Source organism: Octodon degus, unplaced genomic scaffold, assembly GCF_000260255.1.
Source record: "Octodon degus isolate 3935 unplaced genomic scaffold, OctDeg1.0 scaffold00013, whole genome shotgun sequence".
In the NCBI taxonomy this organism is placed as follows: Eukaryota; Metazoa; Chordata; class Mammalia; order Rodentia; family Octodontidae; genus Octodon; species Octodon degus.
In genome coordinates this window covers 524217-533212 of record NW_004524589.1, presented here as the reverse complement: position 1 = coordinate 533212, position 8996 = coordinate 524217, and the positions used below count along the sequence as shown (strand labels likewise).

Below are 8996 nucleotides of genomic sequence, written 5' to 3'. Positions count from 1 at the left end.
CTTTGCACACCTGTCGCTCGAGCCCCTTCTACCTCCTGACTGCCCTGGTGCTTCCCGGGACTATGGAGGTGACGGCTCTGCTCTCCTGAGCTTCTCCTTCCATTCTTGCAGCCACACCTAAGTGACTGTCGTGGTTACTCTTCTCTCATTGCTGGGACAACATACCCAACACCCAAAACGAAGGAAGGAAAGGTTTATTTAGCTCAGTTAGTGGAAGTTTCAGTCCACACTCAGCTGGCTCTAAGGCTGAGCAGCACATGGTAGAGGGCAGCCGTTCATGTGGTGGAAAACAGCAAAACAGCAACAGCAAACAGGAGGAGGAGCAACAACAATAGCAGCAGAGAGCAAGTCTATCTCCCTTAAATTGCATTCAGGCTATCCACCCCAGGCCTGGTGTAGCACTCACACCCAAAATCCCAGCAGCACTCACACCCATAATCCCAGCAGCACTCACACCCGTAATCCCAGCACTGGATCATGAATTAATCACAAAGTCTAGAAGCCCACCCCATGACTGCATGAGACTTTGGGGGACAACCAGATGCAAACCACAACAGTGACCATTATATAGAAGAACATAGCACAGACAGCCCCTCTTCCAACAGGGGATCCAACCAAGGGCTCTAACCAAGCGAGCTCACCACTGCACTACCTCTCCCTGGTGCATCTCATTTTGACAGAGGATCTCAAGAAATTACCCAGGGAGATGGCAACTTGTGATCCTCAGTCTCCTGAATGCTGGGTTGGCGGGGATGCACCACACTCTAGTTTAAGGCCCCCCAGGCCTATGTCCACAGACCCCAGACCCTAGACCCCAGCCTGAACTACTTATACAATCCAAAATTATTTTCTGGCAAATGGTATAAAGTCTAAAGAAAGGGATATGGTCACCACACTTATTTCACTACAAACAAATACAGTATGTATTCAAGGAACCTCCGAGCATTAGCATCCATTTAACTTTTACAACACTGCTGCAGTGGATAGTTAATTGGTGGCCAACTTTTTACACTCAGCTGAATTAAACTAGCATGGGGCTGGGTGCAGGAGGTACCTAGGTGTCCCCCCAAACGTGAGGGTTGTTGCCAGAAACATAAAAAGGAGAAGCTGCCCAAACACTCTTAAGGATGCTGTCTGGAGAAACTATGGAGCTGTTGGCAGCTGCTAGTTCTCTTGGGCTGTTCTTCTGGGTGACCTTGTCCTGCTGGCTTTCCTGATGAACTTTGGAGGAGCTCTGGTCCTCATCTCAAGCACGGCTTCCTGGCTCCGGAGGGGAGGATGGTGCACTGCTCAGCCTCATGGAGAAGCTTGTCATACTGGACTTCCCAAGGGGAACTCGGCTCTCCTCACCACCGGAGGAGCTCGGGACCTCACTGTGGCTGAGGACGGCTGTGGTACCCACGGGAGAGCTCCGGTGCTTACCCTGAGCGTTGCTTCCTGGCTCCAGTTCAGATGCCCCAGCCTGCTAGCACACAGCCGCCTTCTCTCTGGCATGGACTTCTTAGCTTCCACCACCGACCTTTGGGCCTTTCTAGCACAGACCCGTGAAGCAAACCCGCATGAGACGCTGTGGTGGGCTCTAGGCCTGCCGCTGGACTCATAAGAGGCATCGTTATCAGCTCTAGGTTTCCAGCTGGACTCATGCAGGATATCAGGATCTAGGCCTTTAGCTGGATCCTTTAGTATTTAGTGCACAAACAGATTTCCTGCACTTCTTATGTATAAATGTTGGGTGACTCATTATAAAATACCATTATAAAATGTGTCCTGTATATTGTTTCCTTGCAAGAACCCCAAACCATGACAATTGACATTGAAAGGTAGGGCCCAGGTACATAGCTCACTGGCAGTGTGGCAAGTGAGAGGTCCTGAGTTTGATTCCCAGTACCAGAAGGGAGAAGAGGAGAGAGGAGGGGAGGAGAGGGGAGGAGAGGGGATGGGAAAGGAGGGGAGGAGAGGAGAGGGGAAGGGAAGGGAGGGGAGGCAAGGGGAAGGGAGGAAAGGGATGGGAAGGGAGGAGGGAAGGGAAGGGAAGGGAGAAGGAAGGTGGGGAAAAAGAAAAGAAAGTCAGTTTTAGGAGAAAAGGCAGAGGATTCAATAAGCTCCAGGGTGAGTCCACATTTCTGGCCCTTGTCCATGAACTAATAACAGACATTGCTTAAGCTCCATAAATAAAACACGCGAAAGCACCAGGGCTCTGAGGCAGAACCAAAGGTGTGATCCAAAAGCCTGCCATCCCCGCTGGCTTAGCATAGGAAACCAATTCTCCGCGCAGCCGGGTCACACTTCTCTACAGCCTTCCACTCAGGCACTGCCCTGAGCCCCTGGCAAGCACTCTGTAGCAGGAACCAACTTTCTCAGGAGCACTCTGCCCTCAAATAGTTTGTACCGAAAAATACCAGATTGGGGTCCTACAGTGTTACATCCCACTTAAACACTGATTCAAAATGTAATAACATCCTTGCCCATCATTTAGTGTTACAATAACTACACATCCAAGACTTTTCTAATTGGGCCCCACTATGTCAATGAGACACGTCAGGTAAATTCCAGCTGAAACCATTCATTCTTTAAAGCATTGGGTCAATCACAAACACACCATCCCTCAGCTTGAATAGCTGCATATTCAAATCGAATTAAAAAAAAAGAAAAGAAAAGAAAACCTTTGAAAAGCCTCCTTACATGGTCAACTGAAGGATTCATTTGGTAGGAAACAGAAAGAAAACTCCATGGTGAATCTCAGGACGGTTTCTGAAACAGCATCCCACACGCACTGAGCACTGTTTTGTGTAACCACAGGTGTCTACAGAGGTGGAAAAACAAAGGCAGCTGAGCACACCACCGGTGCGCTTCAGGCTTGGAGGGTATCTATACCCAAGCAGAGCTTTCTGGTTGACATTTCCAACCTAATCCAACTCTGTCTGACAACCCCTTTCCCAAGGCCACTTATGCCTCAGCCGAAGGAGGGGACAAAAGGCAGACACAGCACCTTGCACAGGCGAATCCTCCCAGCGAGGTCAACAACAATGAAAACCCATCTCCCCAACCCGAAGCCGCGCACCCAAGGGCGCAGACTGGGTCACCTGCTCTGCGTCTCTGCATGTTTCTCTCCAGAGGCCAAACTCTTCCTCCCCTGTCCTCATGGAAAGAGCCTTCTCCTGACAACCACAGCATGAGGATATCACTGTCTACTAACACACAGCTACACAAGGACATGTTTTCCTAGGAACTGCAGTCAAAGAACAGCAGGAAACTAGAACTGTTACACTCATGGATTCCACGTGACTCCAAGTGCTCACCACGCTGAGATCAAGATCACACATCTGGGGTTTTGTGGAGCTCACATTCATCAGGGACAGTGAGGGGGCCGCGCCAAAGGACCATGCTCAGGACAACAGTAAGGGCAACCCAGAAGTCCTTAGGGAGCCACCAAAGGATGGCAGTGAGAGCAGCCAAGCTGCTGAGGTGACGGGCAGGGGGCTCGGATGTTCCAAGCAAAGAACATCTGTTCAGATGCTCAGAGGCCCGAGGCTCCCGCAGAGGCCATAACCACTCAGCACGTCACTTCCGCCTCTCACTGGGCAGGGCCCGTTGGAGAGTCCAGGCCCAGCAGGAAGGCATCATGTATGCTATCATTCTCTCCATCCACAGCGTGGGGCTCATAATATGCCTTTGATGGTTAAGAAAAGTGGCTCAGATGGAGCTGGATCAAGGTCACAGACTACAGGATGGACGCTCCTCCCCACCCACCTGACAGGGAGAACTGGCAGAGGGTCCATGCTAGCCGGGGTGGCGGTAAATGTGATGGGGGGCTTGCAGCCCTGCCCCTCACTCAGGATGCCCGTGGGTCCTGGACAGCCAACGAGGTCTCCTGGCTCTGGCTCTGCCCCACAGTATGGGAAGCGGCTGCTGGACCACGACTACCTCATCGGCAGGGCCCATCCCACCTTCTGGGGTCTCCAACAGCCCCCACATACCAGACCCGATTATGATGCCCAGGTGTCCATCAGCATTTCCCCGGCTCCCACAGACTCTCGGGACTGACCAAGTGCTGAGCCCCGAGCTATAGCGGCTAAGTCTGACCCCTCCAGGGACACACCCTGCCCTGGTGACTGCACAGCTGCCATTCTCAGGTACGGAGCCAAGGGGGCAGTCACTTGTGCAGCTACCCATCAAGTGTGGAGTAAGGCTTCACAGGTCTCTGGGTCAAAGTGAACAAACAAGCACCGGCATCATCCGGGGCACAGCTCAAAAAAACAATAGAAACGAAAACAAGGCTGGTGAGATAGCTCAGCAGTCTAAGCACCTGTCTGGCAAGCCCAAGAACCTGGGTTTGATCCCCAGTGAAGGAAGAGAGTGTACCTCTCAAGGAAGGTAAACTTCAGCAGCGTTACTGATCAAACTCTCCTCAGCCCTGAGATACTCAAACTGAAAGGGGAGCTATCAATAAATACAATACGATAAGGGTACACATAGGTCACATGGTATAGGCGAAAAGGACAATCTAAAAAGGGAGAGACTTCCAGGCGTGGTAGTGCACAATCCCAGACTCAGGAGCTGAGGAGGAGGACTGCTGTGAGTTGGAGGCCAGGCTGTACTACACAGAGAGACCCGTTCTCAAAAAACAAACAACAGAAACGAAAACAAGGCTGGTGAGATAGCTCAGCAGTCTAAGCACCTGTCTGGCAAGCCCAAGGACCTGGGTTCGATCCCCAGTACTGCATGCAGCACCATGCCGGCCAATGAGACCAGGTGTGGTGGTGCACACTTGCAATCCCAGCGCTGGGGAGGCTGGGACAGAAGGATCACTACAAGTCCAAGCTGCGTAGTGAGACCCTGTACCAAATACATACATACATACATACACACATACATGATTTAAAAAAAAAAAAAAAAAAAGAACTCTCCGATGATTAAAAATTCTGTTCTCGAATTTCAGGGTCACTCAGGATACGATTCTCTTTTCTCCTTTTGTGGGAAGAAGGCGAAAAGGGCAAGGCAGTCACACTGATAAACCCCTGCCCAGATGAGAGGGCAACGTCACAGCATGTAGGAACACAGCCTGAAGGGAGTCTCGGGTCCTGTGGACACAAACACTTTTCCACCGTCCAAGCAAATGCCCAAATCTACAAGGCACCAGGTCACACTTCTAAAATAAAGATTTGGCCTGAAAAAAAAAAAAAAAAACCAAGAGCAGATTGCTAAGCCTAGGAAAGGAAATCCATTTCTGCAGCACAGCACGCTTCGCTTTGGGAGGCCTACTTCTCAGGGGATGTCAAGACAGGAAAGAGTATTTCTGCCACAGGGAAACACAATGTCACCTGAAACACCATGTGGCCCAGGGGCCCTTCCTGGGTCGCTTTGGCTCAAGCATAAGCTCCAGGATGTCACTGTCCTGCTCTATCTGCTTTGCGTGTGACTCTCAGGATCTGACAAAGGGAATCAGGCTACCCAGCCCCTCTGTGCTTGCTGTGCTGCTTTTGGCAGGAAGTGAACATCTCTGTACCTCGTTTTCCTCTGCAGGAAACATCGCCCATGGGAGTGCGTCCCTGCCTTGTCTAAGGAAGGCAGTTGCCTAAAGAGGGAGGAAACCATCGTGCAAGTCTTAGGGCTCCTGGAGGGAACACAAGCCTGGCCTGAGGTGTGGGGGTGCTCCTCCTGACTGCAGATGACACAGATGACCCCATCTTCAAACACCTCCAAAGCCCCTCTGCACAGGGAGTGACAGAAATTGGGAAAGGGGCTCATCTGCAGAGCCCAGCAGAAGAAATCAGAGGAGAGGCAGGGGCAGGAGGCTGAGGAGGCCAGAGAAGGGAGCACAAGGAGGACGTGAGGGCCGAGAGCCCCCAGGTCCAGGTCAGGGCTGGCCTGCCCCTGCCCAACCCACCAGGACAGGACGATCCCCACCAAGGGACACCCCAGCCACCACGCTGCAGCATTCAAGCTCATCCAAGGAAATCCTTGCCTGGAATGTGATCTGCAACCAGGAGCACGAGAACTCAGCACCTGGCTTTCTCAAGACCCCAGTGAGTCACCTCCACCTGCCTGAGCTCCTGTTTGTTTTATCTGTCACTAATTTCTCAAAGTAAAATACTCCAAGACAATCTGAGGCAGGGAATCAAACTGGCTTTGGGCTCACCCAAACTCCACTAGTCCAAATTCCACCTAACCTAAAAGCCCTCACCTCACTGCAGCCCAGTGCTTCCCTCAGTCCCTGTCCCCTGCGTTTCTGCTCTTTATAAAAATGCCAATTCGCAGAGCTCCAAGGCCATTAATCGCCTCCTATATGTTCCCAAGCTCTGTGGGATCCCTTCTGACCAGCCCTCATCCCTCCAGAAGGGGTGTTCAGAAAATGTTCCCCCTCCCCTTCCCCCTCCCCCTCCCCCCTCCCCCTCGCAGGAAAGGAATCCCGAGCAGCAGCACTGTGGAGATGAGGTGGCTCTGTGGAATTTCCCTTTCACTGGACTTGCTGGGCAGTTCCCAGCAGCAATGATCAAAATCCACTCAAAAGAGGCACAGGAAGAGAAGCCTGTTCTGGCTTTCTCAACATGACTAAGTTTCTCTTTCAAAAATGGTTTCAGGAGAAATAAGAACTGCATAATACTCTAAAAGGGGAGAGGAAAGGAAAGAGGACTCCTTTTGCTTAGAAGAGCAAGGAAGGCTCTCTTTTCTCACCCATTAATAGAAGAGACCTTGAGGAGGAGTGTGAGGTTTCCCCAAAAGTAAAGTACTTGGGGCAATTCACATCCAAATGTAAAACAGAAAGTCCAGAGCCCAGCCTGCATCCTGTCACAGCCTGGGGACACAACTGCTGACTGGGGCCAGCCTCACTCACTGCTGCGCACCCCACCTGGCCCTGGGGAGTGAAACCTACAGTAACAATGATCTAATTTCAAGAGCAATAATTATACCCGGGAACACCCAGTCCGCTCCTCCAGGGACAGAACATACCCTCTCCCCCACATAAATGCACAAGTAGAGCCCTCTGTAGGGTTTACGGGAACTGGTTCTACCTTGAAGAGTTTTGGGAATCAGACCTCAGCTCAACCCTAAAACTATGAGGAGAAGCAAGGTCTGTGACGGGCAGGACACACAGGGAGGCAGAATCCCTGGAGTTCAGTCTCATAGAGGACAAACTATGACAATACGAGACGCTCTGGTAAACGGCAACCAGGGGCAATGAGTCTAGCCAAGGCCTCCCAGAGGTACATGGGTTGCATCAGTCGCTCAGGCTGCCATAAAAGAAAAAAAAGTCCACGGCCTGAGTAGCTTAAATAATAGAAGTTCACACTCACAGTTCTGAAGGGGAGAAGTGGAGGATTAAGGAGGCCGCTTCAGCCTGCCTCTCTAGCTTCCTACCATCCCACCTCTGCCCGAGGCTGTGGCCCGCAGTGGAGCGGACTGGGCTCCACGCTAAGGCCCTTCATCACCTCCCTCAGACCGTCTCCACATGCCACCACACGGAAGGTGAGGACTTCAATAGGTGAGTCTAGGGAGGGGACAGCAGCCCCAGCTGGGGAGATGCTCAGTAGAATAAGGGCTTCCCTAGGAAGCACAAGGGCCTGAGTTCAATCCCCAGTTCCGGCGGGAGGGGGAAACGTGTGAGAAGGAATCAGGTCCAGATCTACTGGAGAAGCAAGCAGCGGGAACACTGGCCAAACTCTGAGGGAGGACGGAGAAGACCCCACGTGGGGAGTGGGCCTCAGGTGTACAGCCTCAAAGCCACCCGCATTTGCTCAAGGGCAGGGGCTTTGACTGTGGCTCAGGGTGGATCCCAAAATCAGTTAAGCAGATCTTGATGGTGACCAGACCTTTTTTTTTTTTTTTTAACACTTTCCTACCAACTTGAGCCACCAATGGTAGAAGTGGTGCAGTCATTGCATTTACCACTGATGGTTCAAGCCCCAGCAGCCAGCATACAACTTACACCTGTCGTGAACACATTAATAAAATAGAACAGAAATTTATCAATACGTTGTAGCTACATATCACAAGAGTACTGTTTCTTGAAACCAAGTTCTGTTAAAACACATGCATATTAAATGAGTGTGCATCAGGCATGCTGGTTATCCCGGCACTCAGGAGGCTGAGACAGGAAGGTTGCTATGAGATCGAGGCCTGTCTGGGCTACATAGTGAGCTCAGGGTCAGCCTGAACTTTTATAAAGCAAGACATTTCCCCCATCAGAGGGGGAGGGAGGGAGGGAGGGAGAGAGAGGGAGGGGGGAGGGAGGAGGAGAGACAGAGACAGGCAGACAGACACAGAGAGACAGAGATAGAGAGACAAAGAGATTAAATATACAAATGTGCATAGGATAGGAAAAGAGAAAACAAAATATAAGTGGCTTATGTCTTTACATATAATCTGTAGAATGGGATCAAACATTTAAAGATTGGTTCTAGACAGGAATGATGGCACACATCTGTAATCCCAGTACTCAGAAGGCTAAGGCAGGAGGATTGTTGCAAGTTTGAGGCCAGCCTGCACTACAAAGTGAAATCCTGTCTCAAAAAAACCAACCAAAGAAACAGACTGGTTCTGTGGCAGTGGTTCTCAAACTTCAGCAGGCATCTGAATCGTGGGAGGCTTGATTGTAAGACAGTAGCCCCCTACCTGGAGCCCCTAGTAGGACCAGCGCAATTTGCTTTTCTCTCAGGTGCTCAGCTGCTGGTCCCAGGACCTCTCTGGGAAGCACTACTCCAGACCTCAGAAGAATCCCAGGCTCAGCTCAGGTTGAGGCCTCAGTGCAAACCTGCTGGGGAGCTGTGCTCCTCGGAAGGAGATCTTCAGGCCCTATGCTACCATCTTCTCCAGGGGCTTCCCTCTTATCAGTTTGAGCCAGGACCAAAATCTCAGACCTGGAGAAGGGCCCTGTCGCCAGGGAACCAGGGCTCTGTCCAGGTCAGCCTCCCAAGAAGCTGCCCACAGTTCCCTCACGCCATGGCCTCTCACCTGGATCTGCAAGCAGCCCCAGTCTGGCTCCCTCCATCTCCGCC

At 51.4% G+C, this 8996-nt stretch overlaps 1 protein-coding gene across 1 annotated transcript in view; it reads right to left on the bottom strand.

Moving 5' to 3' along the window:
• Window positions 1-8996, bottom strand: part of Abcc4 (ATP binding cassette subfamily C member 4) — a 249589-nt gene that overhangs the window by 225218 nt on the left and 15375 nt on the right. The window lies entirely within an intron of this gene.